The sequence below is a fragment of the Choloepus didactylus genome, chromosome 2, assembly GCF_015220235.1.
Source record: "Choloepus didactylus isolate mChoDid1 chromosome 2, mChoDid1.pri, whole genome shotgun sequence".
NCBI lineage: Eukaryota > Metazoa > Chordata > Mammalia > Pilosa > Megalonychidae > Choloepus > Choloepus didactylus.
In genome coordinates, this window is record NC_051308.1 from 164,058,425 (window position 1) to 164,073,750 (window position 15,326).

The window sequence follows — 15,326 nt, forward strand, 5'->3', positions numbered from 1 at the left end:
GGGACTTGGTAATATAAATCAAGTGTAAGAATAATTATTGGAAATAAATTGTGATAGTTAAAAGAGCTATAACAAAATCTACAAGTGCATAACTATTAAAGTACCATCAGAATTTACCCCTACTAATTTCTTTCATCTCTTCTGGGGATACCCTTGCCTGTCTTTGACATGTTTCAGAGATCAGAGGAGACTTGGGGACAACAATTATCTTAGGAAAGGTAGAGAAAAAGAAGTCATTGATGGTCAACCCCTGTGGATGCAAATTGGGCATTGCTTCTCACCTTTGGATGGTCTGTCTTCCTGCTTAAATACCTGAAACATTTAACTGTGATGACATCAAATTACATTTTGGTTACAACACATCTTTTCTCAAAACCTATCTTTCAAATTTAAAATAAAATAAAAAGTAAATTAAGCCCTTGTCAAAAGGGCTTAAAAATCTATAGTATTGATATATAAACTAATTTATAATGCATATGCTAATATAAATATATGTATTTGAATTCATTTTTATCCCACTCACCTAAGTAAATTTTATATAATATGTAAACCTAATTGAGGAGAGTAACATTACAGTATTTAGATAAGTTCAGCTTTTATGTTAATATCAGTATGTCAGTTCATGGAAAAAAATGAGTATATTGAATCCAAATTAATAAAATGGATTATTCTCTGGTATTACTAAGCATTCAAATAAGTTGAAGAGAAAGGATGAATATTTCAAAGTAAATTTTTAAACATGAAATCAATTCTAGATGATAGGATCAGAAATGAAGTGTGTTAATTAATTAGATAAATGGCAGACATAAAAAAATCATAAAACATCAATTAATAAATTGATGCAGCAATAATAAAATACTTCAGTGCTCACTTATATATTCTACACATTTATTGATCACCTACTATATGTCAAGTAATGAATAAAGGGCATTCAATAATAACAGATAACCATTACAGTCTACAGCATGCATTATGGAGACTAATACCTTTTGATCAGAACTTCTCCAAATTCCTAGAAGATGACACAGGAACAATTTGTATTAAAGCCAGACTCACACACAGATTGCTAATAAGTGCACTAAGGCAACTAAGGAAATGCCAGCTTTCAAAAAGTTTGGTTCAGGCTAACAGAAACCAAGTTATCTAGTTCAGCTCTATATAAAGTGCAGTCCACACCTGGCTGCTGGGAAACATGTTACTTATTACTGGTTTGTAATGAGGTAAGAAGCTTGCACAAATACATAAATCAACCAGATCACTGAGAACACTGTTTATTTCGAATAATAAGTTATATTTTGAGTAGCAAGATGTCTTTCTCAATGAAGGAAGCAGGGGTGATTTATATTCTGGCCCAATCTTCTTGTCTAGGTATTTAATGAGTGTCAGAATGTTTCCACTAGAAGACACTAGCCATTCTCCATCAGAATTTTATTATTTTTGTCCTCAGAAAGACTTGATCTATCTCTTTCATGTACATATTATTGCTCTGCCTGGACAGAGAACTTACATCATGATCAAATACATATTTTATAAACAATACTCAACATTTACTATTGTATTGTCATTCACTGTCACACATTTATGCATTAATAAGTATATTTATTGAGATATATTATATTCCAAGAATTTCACAAGGTGTTGAAGGTATTATTGTATCTTCACTGTATTATAAATGTCCCATTTTCAGCAGTAGAGGCTAATGGGATGATATTGAATAAATAGTGCCTAGTATCTGGTATATAGCAGATTTCTAATAATTATATCTTTCATAGGATATTTATTGGTAAGAATTAATTTTTCTTTCTTATGTTACCTCATACTATATATTATAGTTTGTCCTATACTAACTAGCCAATTTTATACCGGCCTTCACTATTCTAAATGTTCAGATAATCCTTGAGAGCAAGTGCCATGTTTTAAAAAATTGTATTATTCAAAAGTATCTTTCAAAGCTTTAGGAAGATAGTAATGCAGAGATTAGACTTTTACTAAATGATACTGGAATTCAGTAAAGACCTTGCCAAATTTCAAATGATTGGAGTTTCAGCATCTCTAGCAATCATATGCTAGAAAGATGTCTGTTGACCAAATAATAACTAATTAAATAACTAGAGAACAATTTAAGAGCCCCTAAGTGGTAATGGGGTCTATGATATGCACAATTCTTAACCACGATCCAAAAATGTAGTACCACTTCTCACTAAAATTTACAAGCAAAAATCTAACAAATTTTTCTTTGGAGTTATATTTCTCAGAAATATTATCTGATATCTTTTAAAATTTAGCTTCAATTAACTTTTCCTATATTTAATTATTCATATTTCTGTAAATATTTAACTTTAAGCTTCTGAATTGAAGAACTCAGAGAATTATGATTATTATTCTTCTTACTACTAGTAGTTTTCCGAGCATGAACAAGGTAATAAAATGTCTGTCCTCCAGAGTAGAAATTAATAGGTTCATTCTAAAATTGGAGACTGTGAGGTAATACTGGAGGACTATAATTAAGTCTTTAGTTTTTATATTATTTTAATATGATCTAAAGGTGTTTCTGCTATGTTTGTTATTAACCTATAGATCCATTAATTCCCTCTAACATGACTTTAAAGAGTTTTTGGGCCATTTTATTTTCTTAACTGAGCCTCAGAATATTTGATTTGTTCAGCCTGGCTCTGTAAACTGTCACCATGTTGGATGGGAACATTAGTGAAGTATTCTACTGTGGGGCTGCTCTGAGCTCTCCAGTAAATACTGTGGATTATTTACAAGTTTTTATATATTATACAGATTTATACATTTTATGTGGCTATACATATTTATAAGTTTTTAGAAGAATCACTTCGTTTACTTGTACAGTTCAAGTTTATTGGGAAATATATATTTATGGATGTTTTAAAGCATGCTGTAGATTATATGATTACTCATTTAGTTACTTAGCCTCAAACCCTTGGAAATTTCTTTGACACAAATGATCATACATTTTATTCATGATAAACACTTTACAAAGTTCAACTTTGTAGATTATTTTCTCTTTTCAGATAAAAATAAGACTTGCTAGATGATAATTTATATTTTGTGTTTAGAAATCATTTGCGTACTTTCTACAGAAAAGCACATAGGATATTGATAAAGTACTTTCTAATTGGAAATAATTCAAAGCTACTGGAAGGTGGGCACTTTTAAGATGTTTTATCTACTGTTTAAAACATCAGTAGAATGCTGAGCTTCACTCATTCACATGAATATTTACTGAGTGCTTTCTTTGTTGCAGGTAACTGTGTTGCAAAAACATGGGATTGCAAAGTTGAATAAGAGTATTCACCATTCTTCAACCATTCAACCAAAAATAACCAAAATTATAAAAATTGCCTAGTAATTTAGTTCATATTATTACATTATAACACACATTGAGGTATAGCATCTATAATAGTATATTATATGAAGATATTTCATTATGACTTGGCATGGGCTATGGAATGTGCTACTCTAGTTACCATTCTATTTCTTTTTTCTCTTCTTCCTAGACAAAATTTTAAATGAGTTCTCTTTATCATCATTTTTGTTGCCTCATCTCCACCTCCCACTTACACGTCAATGTGCTCTTATTTGGATTCCACTTAGCACTTCTTCTAAACAACTTTAAAGTTTCCAGGACAATCTAGGATACTAAGCAATGGACACGCCGTCTACACCTTCCTTGGCCTATCAGGTGTCTTTGATACAACTCATTCTTTGATGTATTACTTTCCCTTGGCTTCCATAGTACTAATGTATCCTGGTTTTCCTTCTGTCTCTTTGGATACTAATACTGTCTCTTCTGCATGTTTTGTTCTGTTCTACCTAACAGCTAAAATTTCTGAGTTCCTCAATGATTAGTCCTAGATATTTTTTTGTTTTCTATCTGTGGTAGGTTGAGTTTTGCCTCTCAGAATAAAGCATAATCTTAATCCCATTCCTATAGGTATGAACCCATTATAAGTAGGACCTGAAGATGCTTTTGGTTAACTTGTAGCCAATTGACAGTTTGGGTCTCAATCCTATTACTGAAGTCCTTTCTAAGCAGAAGAAATTCAGACATAGAGAGAAAGCCACATGGAGGAGCCAGAAACCAGAAGTCAGGAGGAGCTTGGAAGAGAAAGGAGAGGATATTACCATGTGATGGGAAGGTCAAGGAACCCAAGGATGCTGGCCAGGAAGAACGTTACCAAACCTGGGGAGGAAGCAAGCCTTCTGGGCTCTGAAGCTGTGAGCCAATAAATTCCTGTTGTTAACCCAACCCATTTTGTGGAATTTATCTTAGCAGCATGGAATCTAAGATAACATCTATCTTTTTACTTTTCCACTCACATAATTCAAAAACAAAACCAATTGAGTATATCAAGAAGTAATTGAGTGTTACCCCCATGGCAACTTCCCCTAAATGGGTTTTCTTGTGTTATCTACCTCAGAGAGAGACCATCTATCCAGTTGCTTCACTCATACATCTATGACACTTTCGCATCTTCTCACTCTTCCTCATGCACATTTCTAATTAATCTGCCGTCTCTCTAAAATTGGACATTTTTCCCCATCTTCACCATTACCATCGTAATAAACATTAACATCATTTCCCATCTCATCTTTCATTTGGACTACTCTAAGGCTCTACTAAGAGATCTCTCTATACCAAGTATGTCCTACCCACTCACACCTTATTCCCAGTAATTGTTTTAAATAGCATTCTCAAAGTATGTCAATTCTCTATCCTCATGCCCTCCCCCACTCTCCACAAGGAATTGAAATTCTCCAGTTACTCTCTGATTCTCTTTGGAAAGGCCAGAATACTTAATGCAACACACAAGGCCCTGCATGGCTTGGTCCCTACTTATATCTCAATGTCTTCTCAAAACATGTGCCCCCTCCCCCTCCCCCACTCACACACACTTCACTGTCCCCAGTGCATGCAACACATATCAGTTCCTTAAACAGGCCATGTTTCTTCACATTGCATGGCCTTTATGCCATGCTGCTCCCTCTGTTTAGAATGCTTTAATTATTTTCTTTCTCTGGTTAAATATCACCTATTTACTAGATGACAGTTCCTTAAGGCATGCTCTAGTGTAAGTCTCTCTGTTAAATATCCTCAAAGGTTGTATTCCTCTTCATAAAGCCCTTGCCTCAGTCTGCTTAACTGTGTTTAGTTCCTGGCTCTGAAACCAGTTCCCTGTGTGATGTGAGAAAGTTACTTAAACTTTCTCTTCCTGTCTTACTTTTTTAAACAGTTCTAAAATAGAGGTAATGATAATAACATCAAAGTGTAATGTACATGTAATTTTTTTACTATGTTTCAAGAACAATAGACATCCAATTGATGAAACAATTTAGGATAAATGATAGGGTTTTAAATATAAGTTTTGTGATTGTTTAGTACAGTAACTAATTATAAAACAAACCATATTCAATAACTTTCATCTACATAAAAAATAAGCAGTTAATAAATTTAGAAAAAAACCTCAAAAATCCAATTTTCAATTATTCAAATATGGAAAATAAATTAGAATGAATTAAGAATATGTATGACAAATATAGTGGAAATCATAGATTTTTACAACTAAAAATAAATTAATGAATGGAAATATACTTCACAAATAACAGAAAAGAACTCATACTTGCTTAAAGAAAAAGGAGAATTTATTTTCAAAAATTAGGTATATTTCATAGCACTTTCCAGTGGGGATTTAGGAAAGGAAGGGACAGGAACATCCTCTAAATGTTAGATCTCATGTATATTCTTACATATCAAATTATGGCTTGTATTTGTTTCTCAATATTGTCTCTGAGATTCTGAAATAAAGAATATGAACTTATTATTAGAATGAATAATGGGGAGAAATTCAATTGAGTTTGATTCTTAAAGGGTCATCTGATGTGTTTTTGTGTGCATGTATGCATTAGGGTGGTGTGTGTGTTTTAATGCAAATTCCTAGACTACAGCATATTATGTTTCTTAACATGTCTTAAGATATTTTAATTATATTATCTTAAGGTCTGGTAAGCTAGTTGCCTGTAAGCTAACAAAAAGTGGCAGGAAATTAGCCTATAAAGCCATTGTTCCAGTTTGCTAATGCTGCTGTTTTGCAAAACACCAGAAATGGAGCAGCTTTTATAAAGGGGGTTTATTTGACTACAAAGTTACTGTCTGAAGGCCATAAAGTGTCCAAGGTAAGGCATCAACAATTGGGTTCCTTCACTGAAGGATGGCCATTGGGCCTGGAAAACCTCTCTTAGCTCAGAAGGCACATGGCTGGCATCTACTTGCTCCCAGGTGGTGTTTCAAAATGGCGTTCTCCAAAATGTTGCTCTTGGGGCATTTTGACTCTCTTAGCCGCAGCTACTCTTCAAAATGTCACTCTCAGTTGCTCTGAGGTCCCTCTGTAAGCTCTTTTTGTAGGACTCCAGTGAATTAATCAAGACCCACCCTGAATGGGCAAGGTCATATATCCATGGAAACATTCAATCAAGAGGTCACACCCTAATCAAAGGTGTCACTCACAGTTGGGTGGGTCATATCTCCATAGAAACACTCAATCAAAAGGTTCCAACCTAATCAACACTAATATGTCTGCCCATTGCACTAAGGAATATGGCTTTTTCTGGGGGACATAATATATACAAACCAGCACAGCCATATAGATTTTTCTCCTCATTTTAAAATGAATTCAATGCACCATATGAGCCTATAGGACCTAACAAACTCTATTCTATGTTTAAATAAAATGCACTAATTAAGGATCATTTGATACTTACCAGACTTATTTGAAATTGGTGAACCTAAATGAAAAGGTTTTATATAATGTAAAATCTCACAACTCAGCTAGATGATAAAATCTTCAATATTAGAATATACATTATTTCACAGAAGAATGAAGGCAGGGTATTTCAAGATAGTATTGGATATAGTTCTCACTGCTTTACTGTTTAAAGTCAGCAGAGTACAGTTAGTTAATCATAGGGATTAACATGATGCTTAGGAAATATATTATTTATTTGGGATTTCTTGGGGTTTATTTGGGATTTCTTGGTAAGTGATAATTTCATCTTTTCCATTTTACTTGTTAATATGCATTACTACTTTTTCATGTGATTTGGAAATATTTTCTCCCAACATGTAGCTTTTCATTCTTTTTTTTAATTTCAAAATTGCTAAAATTTAGAAACATTGCATACCTACCAACCTACTTTTTTTAAAAATGTCCTATTGTAAAATAACACATGGACACAGAAACACACAAAATTAAATACATGGCTTACTGAATTATTATAAGATGAATACATTTCATCTACTACCTAGATCAAGTAATAGAACTTTGTCCATACTCATGGATTAGAAGACTAAATATCATTAAGATATCAATTATACCCAAAGCAATTTACAGATTTAACACACTCTCAATCAAAATTACAACAACTTTTGCTTTACAGGAATGGAAAAGCCAATCATCAAATTTGTATGGAAGAGTAAGGGACCCTGAATAGCCAAAGCCATTTTGAAAAAGAAAAGAAACATGGAAGAGTCACACTTCCCAATCTTATAAACTTATCTCAAAAACATAGTAATCAAAATAGCATGACTCTGGCACAAGCATAAGACATATAGACAAATGGAATCTATTTGAGAGCACAGAAATCAACCCTAAAATTTATGGCCAACTGATTTTTGACAAGGGAGCTAAAACCAATCAATTGAGAAAGAAGAGTCTCTTCAAAAAATGGTGTTGGGAAAACTGGATCTCCATTTGCCAAAGAATGCAGGTGGATCTCTACCTAATACCACATACAAAAAGCAATTCAATATGGATCAAAGGCCTAAATATAAGAGCCATAACTATCAAACTTCAGAAGAAAATGTAGGGAAGCATCTTCAAGACTTTTTCTTTGGCAATGGTTTCTTAGACTTTACAACCAAAGCACAATCAAAAAAGGAAAAAGAGATAAATCAAAAATCATCAAAATTAAAAATGTTTGCATCTCAAAGGGTTTATCATGAAAGTAAAATGAAAACCTAAAATGGGAGAAAATATTTGGAAATCACATATCCTTCAAGAGCTTAATATCCAGAATAAATAAAGACATCCTATAAGTCAGCAACAAAAAGAGAAACAAACCATTTTAGTATGGACGAAAGAATAGACATGTCACCAAAGAAGATACACAATTGGCCAAAAAGCACATGGAAAGAAGTTCAACATCATTAGCCATTATGGAAATGCAAATCAAAGACACAATGAGATATCATTTCATACCCACTAAAATGATTACTATTAAAATAGAGCAGAAAATTACAAGTGTTGGAGAGGATGTGGAGAAACATGAATGCATTCATTGATGCTGGCAATGTAAAATGGTGCAGCCACTGTAGAATACAATTTGGTATTTCCTCAGAAAGTTAAGTATATAATTACCATAGGAACTGGCAACTCCACTTCTAGGTATATACCCAAAAGAATTGAAATCGGAGACTCACACCAATGCTCACAGCAGCATTATCCACAATTGCCAAAAGATGGGAGCAACTCAAGTGCCCATCAATTGAAGAATGGATAAACAAAATGTGTTATAAACACACAACGGAATATTACTCAGCCATAAACAGGAAAGAAGTTCTGATTCATGTGACAGCATGGATGAACCTTGAAGACACCATGTTGAGTGAAATAAGCCAGACCCAATAGAACAAATATTGTATGATCTCACGGATATGAAATAATGACAATATGCAAACTCACAGAGTCAGAATCTAGAAAATAAGTTACACAGGAGATAGGATGGGGGTAGGGGAAAAAATAAAGAAATACAACTTTGTTAGCCAGCCTAGAAGCACCTTTCAAGTGACCAGTTCCAATTACAATCCCTCCATCCACCTCCACATCCCCAATAAGTAACCACCATTCTTAACTTTGCACAAAGATTTTTTTTTGCATTGTTTTACAGTTTTATTACCCAAATATTCTTGCTTAGATACTGTAGCTTAGTCTTGCTCAAAATGAGCAAGAAAAATAATTTCATGGGTTGCTAAGCAAGAAAAATAATTTCATGGATTTTAGGTACATTTCAATGTACAAGTATTCCAAGATTTACATATTCTTGGTACAATCAACATTTTTCTCTACCCTCTCCATTCCGTGCACATTGGCAGCTGGATTTGGAGGTTTGATCAGACTTGAGTTCTAAACTTCTAACAAAACATACATAATGACTGTTTGTCTCTCCTTTTATGATCTTCAGAGTTGTTGATGGTCAATGCCTAGTACCATTATTTTATTGGGGGTTTGTGAAATGATGCTATTTTAATTCTATCGTCCTTTTTATTTATTAGCTGGAAAATTTTATAAACAGACCCTTCCCACATCTGCTACTAGGTTTACTAGGATGCAGTACATATAAGAAAGGTGGAGGGTAAAGTTTGATTTTTTTGCTGTATTTACCAGTTTTCAGGATAATGAGTTGGTTCCCTATCATTCTCTTATTTTGACCAACTATTGTGAAATAATGAATTTAAATATATTTGATGGATTTTAGATCATTGCAATTATCACTGCTAAAGTTAAAATTGTACCATTATTGGCCAGTATAGTCTTTCCAAGCTGTCTTCTGAATCCTTTTGACATGACCTTATTAGTACTCATAAATTTCCTTATTGTCTAGAATAGTAAGATTTCCAAGGTTCATTTTGAAATTGTTTTGCCTCAGATGAATAATCAACAATTTCTGCAAGAAGCTAAAGTTACTTTTGGTGGAAAATTTTATTATAAGAGCACAAATCTGAGCTCCAGGGTTGGTCATTGTGTCTACACCTTTTTAGTGAACAGAGCTGGAAATGATATATGCACATCAAAGAGGAAATAACTCATGAGCTCATACTAATACTTCCAATTCAAATAGAGGTTTTATTTCTTCTGTAACTATCTGCAATTCCTTTCTTCCACACCAGAGTCCTGATTTACAAGGACAAAAGTTATAATAGAATATAAATGTCTCAAAATTGCTCCTTTGTTTTATTCTATATTCTACACATAACATTGCAGAATAACACTACAAATACTACCACCAATATAATCACCAGAAATATTTTTTAAAGCATTTTATGTTGGCTCTCCTTAATCTCTCCCCCTTTTTGATAGTTGTGCTCTGTCTGTATTGTCCAGGTATATAGTATTATACTCTGTACTATATACAGTGATTATATATGTCACTCATCTCTTAGCTCTCTCTCAGCTATATTCTACAGATTACTATATATGTAAAACTCAGCACCAGTCCTTTTATGTTTCTGGTCATTTTCATTGTCTGAATCTTATTCTCTAGCATATACTTCAGGACAGCAACAATATATTCTGAGTTCTTATATGTTAATAACAGTGGCACCCTTTAAACTTGAAAGTCATTTTGGCTCACAGTCTTTTTGAGAATTTTAAATGCTACCCATTTATTCTTGGCATATAGTGATACTGTCTAAAAGTTTAAGGTCATACAATTTTCTTTGCTTTATAGTCATGCTATTTTTGTCCTGGATGCCCACATGATTTTTTTTTTCTTTTTCTTTAAAGCATTCTAACTTTATAAGAATATATCATGATTTTGTTCATTCTGGGTCCACATTACAACATTATCATCTTTGTGGTGTGCTTTTTCAGTTTTTTCTTTCTTTCTTTTTTTTTTTTTTTTTTTTTCCATTTCAGGAAAGTTTCTTTTAGTTACACTTTTTAGTATTTCTTTTATTCCCTTGATTCTGTTCTCTATTTCAGGGGCTTCTTTTATCTGTATTTTGTATCTTCTTAGCATATGTTCATCATTTGCCACTGAATTTCAAACTTTTAAAAAATTTTCCCTTCATTTCTTTTGATTTTTAATTTTTTTTGACATGATATTTCTCTTAAAGCATAATCTGTGGTGTTTATTCCATCTTTTGTTTTTTTAATATCTCTTCACTTCTGAAATGATTTATTTTATTTTATTTCTAAGTCTTTCTTGAATTATGTCTCCTTATTTATGAGTTATCATTATTATATACACTCATTGTATTGAATAGTGTCCCCCAAATCCATGTCCACATGAAAGCTCACTTGGAAATAAGAGTTTTGAAATGTAATTATTTAAGGATCTCAAGATGAAATCACCCTGGATTTAAGGAGGCTCTAAATCTAACTAATGACTGGTATAAGAAGAGGAAAGGATGCACAGAGAACAGAGAAAAGAAGGCCATGTGAAAATGGAGGCAGAGATTAGAGCGATACAGGTGCTAGCCAAGGAATGTCAAACAACCTGAAGCTAGGGAAGAGGCAAGAAAGATTCTTCCCTAAAACCTTCACAAGGGTCATGGCTCTGTCAACACCTCCTTTTCAGACTTCTGGCCTCCGGAACTTTGAGAGAATACATTCCTGTTGTTTTAAGCCACGTAGTTTGTGGTACTTTGTTATTACAGCCCTGGGAAAATAATACAATACCTGTCTTAATTTCTTTTAGATGACTGAGGAAGAGTAATACAGTTTGGTCTGTTTTGTGGTCATACCTTTCTGGGGTATTTCATTGTGTATAGTGATATTATTCTTCTCCTTATCATTTTTAAGGAACTTTTCTGGAAATTTTAAAGTGAAGTGGGATTCAGGAACGAGGCTTGCTTATTTATTTATATATTTATGCATTTATTTATTTAATTTTAACTTCACAGAGACCACCTTCTGTTGTTTGTGAATACTGTTCAAAAATCTGATAGACTTGTCTTCTGAGTTCGCCTCTCCCATTTTGATCTGGATCTCTCCTTTGCTTCATCTTTGTTGTCCCTATACTCCCAAACTTTGATCCCACTCCAGAAATTTCTTATTAGTATGGGCCCGGACTTTGAAGGGATCCCTGGCAGGTCATTTTTGAGAGTTCATGGGATAAGACTGCTCCAGCCTTTCAGATTTTCTTACTAAGTCCCCTTGTGCTCATTCACTATTGGCTTGAGCAAAACTCCTATTAATTTTGACCTCTCTTCTCAAATTGTCCTGCTGTAATTTCCTTTTAGCTATATTGGGTGCTCCTAACCACAGGTTAGTCAGATGCCAACTGGTGCTTTTTTCTTCTTCCTCCCGAGTAAATTCTAGTAATATCTAGATCACATGGCTTTTGGTGATTTTCCCCTCTTTCTTATATTTTAAGATCCATGGGGATGCTTTGTCACCTAGTTTTATTGTAAATATTGTCTAGGGGATTGACTCCCATATTAAGCTGTTCTTTGTGGGGATTCATGGAAATTGAGAAGCCATTTTGCCACCACTATCTTCCCAGAATCTAATGTAATATCTTTATTAATAGGCAATAACTAAAATTCATTGAGCACTTACTATATTGCAGTCACTAGGCTAAGCACTTCACTTACATTTTTGCCGTTCAGTACACATAGCAGCTCTATGAAGCCAGTATTGTCATTACTCATCTTTTAATGACATTTATACAAATATATCAAAAAATAAATAAATAAAGTAACTGACCAAATGTAAAAAGCTACTAGTAGCAAAGACTGAATTCTAACATTCAGAATCTGATTTTGGAGCTTATATGTTTGTCAAATGTCATACATTCTTCAAGAAAGGACAAAGGGATAAACTCCTCAATCCAAATTAATGAAAAAGTCAAAAAGTCAATACAATTGGTAAAAATAACCTACTATTGGAAAGTATAATACTGTCAAAAGTCTTCGATGGGAGTAGATTTTTTGGTATGAAAGGACATTGAGGTATTAAGCACAAAGAGAAGGGAAAGAGTGCAAATGAGGAAGAGATGGTGAATGCCAAGGAAATTCATTTACTTTATACTTTTGCCCAGAGACAGGCCTTGTCCCAGCTCTTAAGAAACTTGGGGATAAGGAAACAAAACTTGAACAAAACAATGAAGTACACTTCTGATGATGAATTCCAAAAGCCAATCTGCCAGAAATAGTTGCTATATGAGAGTCACTGTGTCCCATGCTATACAAAGGAAGGATAATTTATTGGGCATATTTCCTTCCCTCAGAGATGTTTCCATTTAGTAAGTAAGATAAGATGTGCTCATGAATAATTTAAGACAGCAAATAATAAGACCCATTTATTTCTGCAAATAATAAAAGCTTTAGGAGCTTAGAAAATTGAGAGAGCACATGTGATTGGGGTAGCAATAGGCTTCTAAATTGGAGCTCAAAGTTTAAGTGAAACTTATAAGAAAATGGGAACCAGAAGGAAAAACATAAAAAGTACAGGGTAGCAGCCATGACATGATAGCAGTGAATAGATGTCTTTGCATGTATTTTAGGAAAATTGATTTCTTACATACTGAAAACAGTTTATAACTATTTCACACATCAGGTAACAGAAGATATGAAAGGTAGAGGAAAAAAGTATTTTATATGACATTACTTTCAGTTGGATGGGGAAGAGTCTGAAGGGAAAAGGAGAAAAAAAGGACAAAGAAGTTAGTAGGAGACCTTGGACAGTGCACTGTCTTTAAAAGCATCTTCTAAGAGGCTGGAATGGTGGATGGTCAGAGTGATAGAAGCTCCAGATGATATACTCAAGAGCTGAAGAGATCGCATCATTTACGTATTCATAGAAATTGTGAAATAGAGATGAGCTAGAGTTCCCAGACACTCATGGTAACTAGTATCTGTCTTTAAGCTGTTCCCTTAGCACAATGTTTTCTGAGTATATTTTAGCAATCTGTTCATTGCTGATCAGTTGCCACCAATTTAATTTGAAGCCATGCTGCCCCCAGAGTTACACTTGGAGGCATATTAATGGGGAATAATATCAGAGAAGATGGATTGACAGTTCAGAATTTCAGGTGCTGCCTTGAGATATAAAACTCTGTTTTAATTCTAATAAACACAGTACTGCTGTCACAAACCTCAGAAAAGTAATAAAAGGGAGGATTCAGGTTACTGAAATGGTGACCAGAATCAGATCCTGGTAGGTAACTTTAGCACTATTTTAATATCATTTTGCACAGTAAATAATTCTACAAGGTAGAAAAGCCATAACTTTGCATTCATGTAAAACAGAAAAAGGGAAATAAAGGCCATTGTTCTGTTATTCCAATGGAAGCTAAAGATATTTGACTTTAGAAGTCAGCCACAGAAAATATCTCCGTGCTTTAATCTAAGGAATTGAGTCTCTGAAATGTTGAAATGCATTATTTTTCAAAAAATATTTTGAAGTTTATTTCCTCAAAGGATGCAGTTATGGTGTTTTAAGACTGTGCATTTACATAGATTTTGCACATTCATCTTTGTGTTATTGCTGGAATACACAAATTCTTACATATTTTATATTGTCTTTAAATACAATTAAAGCAAATATAGAAAAATACACCAAGGCTTAAAATTAGATTTATATTCAATAACTGACCAAAAAAGTAAAATGTCAATCATGATTTCTAGCTATATACTATAATTCCAATCAAAAGAAATTGCTGTTTCACAATTTGATTTTAGGAGAATGCTAGATCAATGTTATTGACTTAAGCATTCATTCATTATTTATTTTAAACTTTTTTTATTACCCAACTTTCATATAGAGACTATTTAAATGGGAAACTGAAACTGTCTAAATTAATATTAGGAAAATTGAGCATTTACCCTGAGGCAGCAAAATTGGACTTTGTCAGGAAGCTGGTCTTAGGGGGTTGTAAGCTACAAAATGCCTAAAATTGGCCATTAAAGGAAAATAATCTACAGCCATTATTTCCTACTAGAGGATAATTTAATATAAACAATAAAGGATGCATTGTCTCTGAAATTCTGTAGTTTCCATTTTCAGAAAATGGATTCATAAATGGCAGCTGTCAGGGGGCTTTACTTACTGACACCATGAAGTTGAAGGCTTCTAATTGTATAGTCCCTGAAGAAACAGCACTTACTACACTGAGATCACCTTTGACTAAAGCAGAGAATTCTATGACCACAGCCAATGACAACTCAACAAAGATGCAGCTTTGAAACACAGTCAGATAAATAAGGTCTCCAGACAAAAGTCACATTAAGAACAAGACCTTTTTTCTTTCAGGAAAACAGCTCTCAGCACTGTGAAAGCAAAATCAACAGAGGGGTAGTACACATCTCTTTGAAAATCAGCTTGGAGGTCTGGTGGATTATATAAGGATAATCACTCAGAAAGATGTGACAGCAACTCTCATTAGTAAAATCTTTTCTCATCATTGTACCAACAGTTATGAATTCAAATAAATGACTCCAAGAAGTTTCCAGGTAATTATTTTAACTTGCTATTCATAGCATGGGAAGAGTTGTGAGCCACAAAACTGGAGTAACAATG

The 15,326-nt window shown here is 33.5% G+C and overlaps 2 long non-coding RNA genes across 2 annotated transcripts in view; one reads left to right on the top strand and one right to left on the bottom strand.

Annotated features, from left to right (window-relative positions):
* The window catches only part of LOC119518781, a 161,159-nt gene that overhangs the window by 138,422 nt on the left and 7,411 nt on the right, over positions 1 to 15,326 (bottom strand). The window lies entirely within an intron of this gene.
* Positions 1 to 15,326, top strand: part of LOC119518778 — a 54,617-nt gene that overhangs the window by 14,812 nt on the left and 24,479 nt on the right. The window contains exon 3 of the long non-coding RNA XR_005213844.1: positions 15,060 to 15,259. This is a non-coding gene — a long non-coding RNA (uncharacterized LOC119518778). The remainder of the gene's footprint in view (positions 1 to 15,059; positions 15,260 to 15,326) is intronic.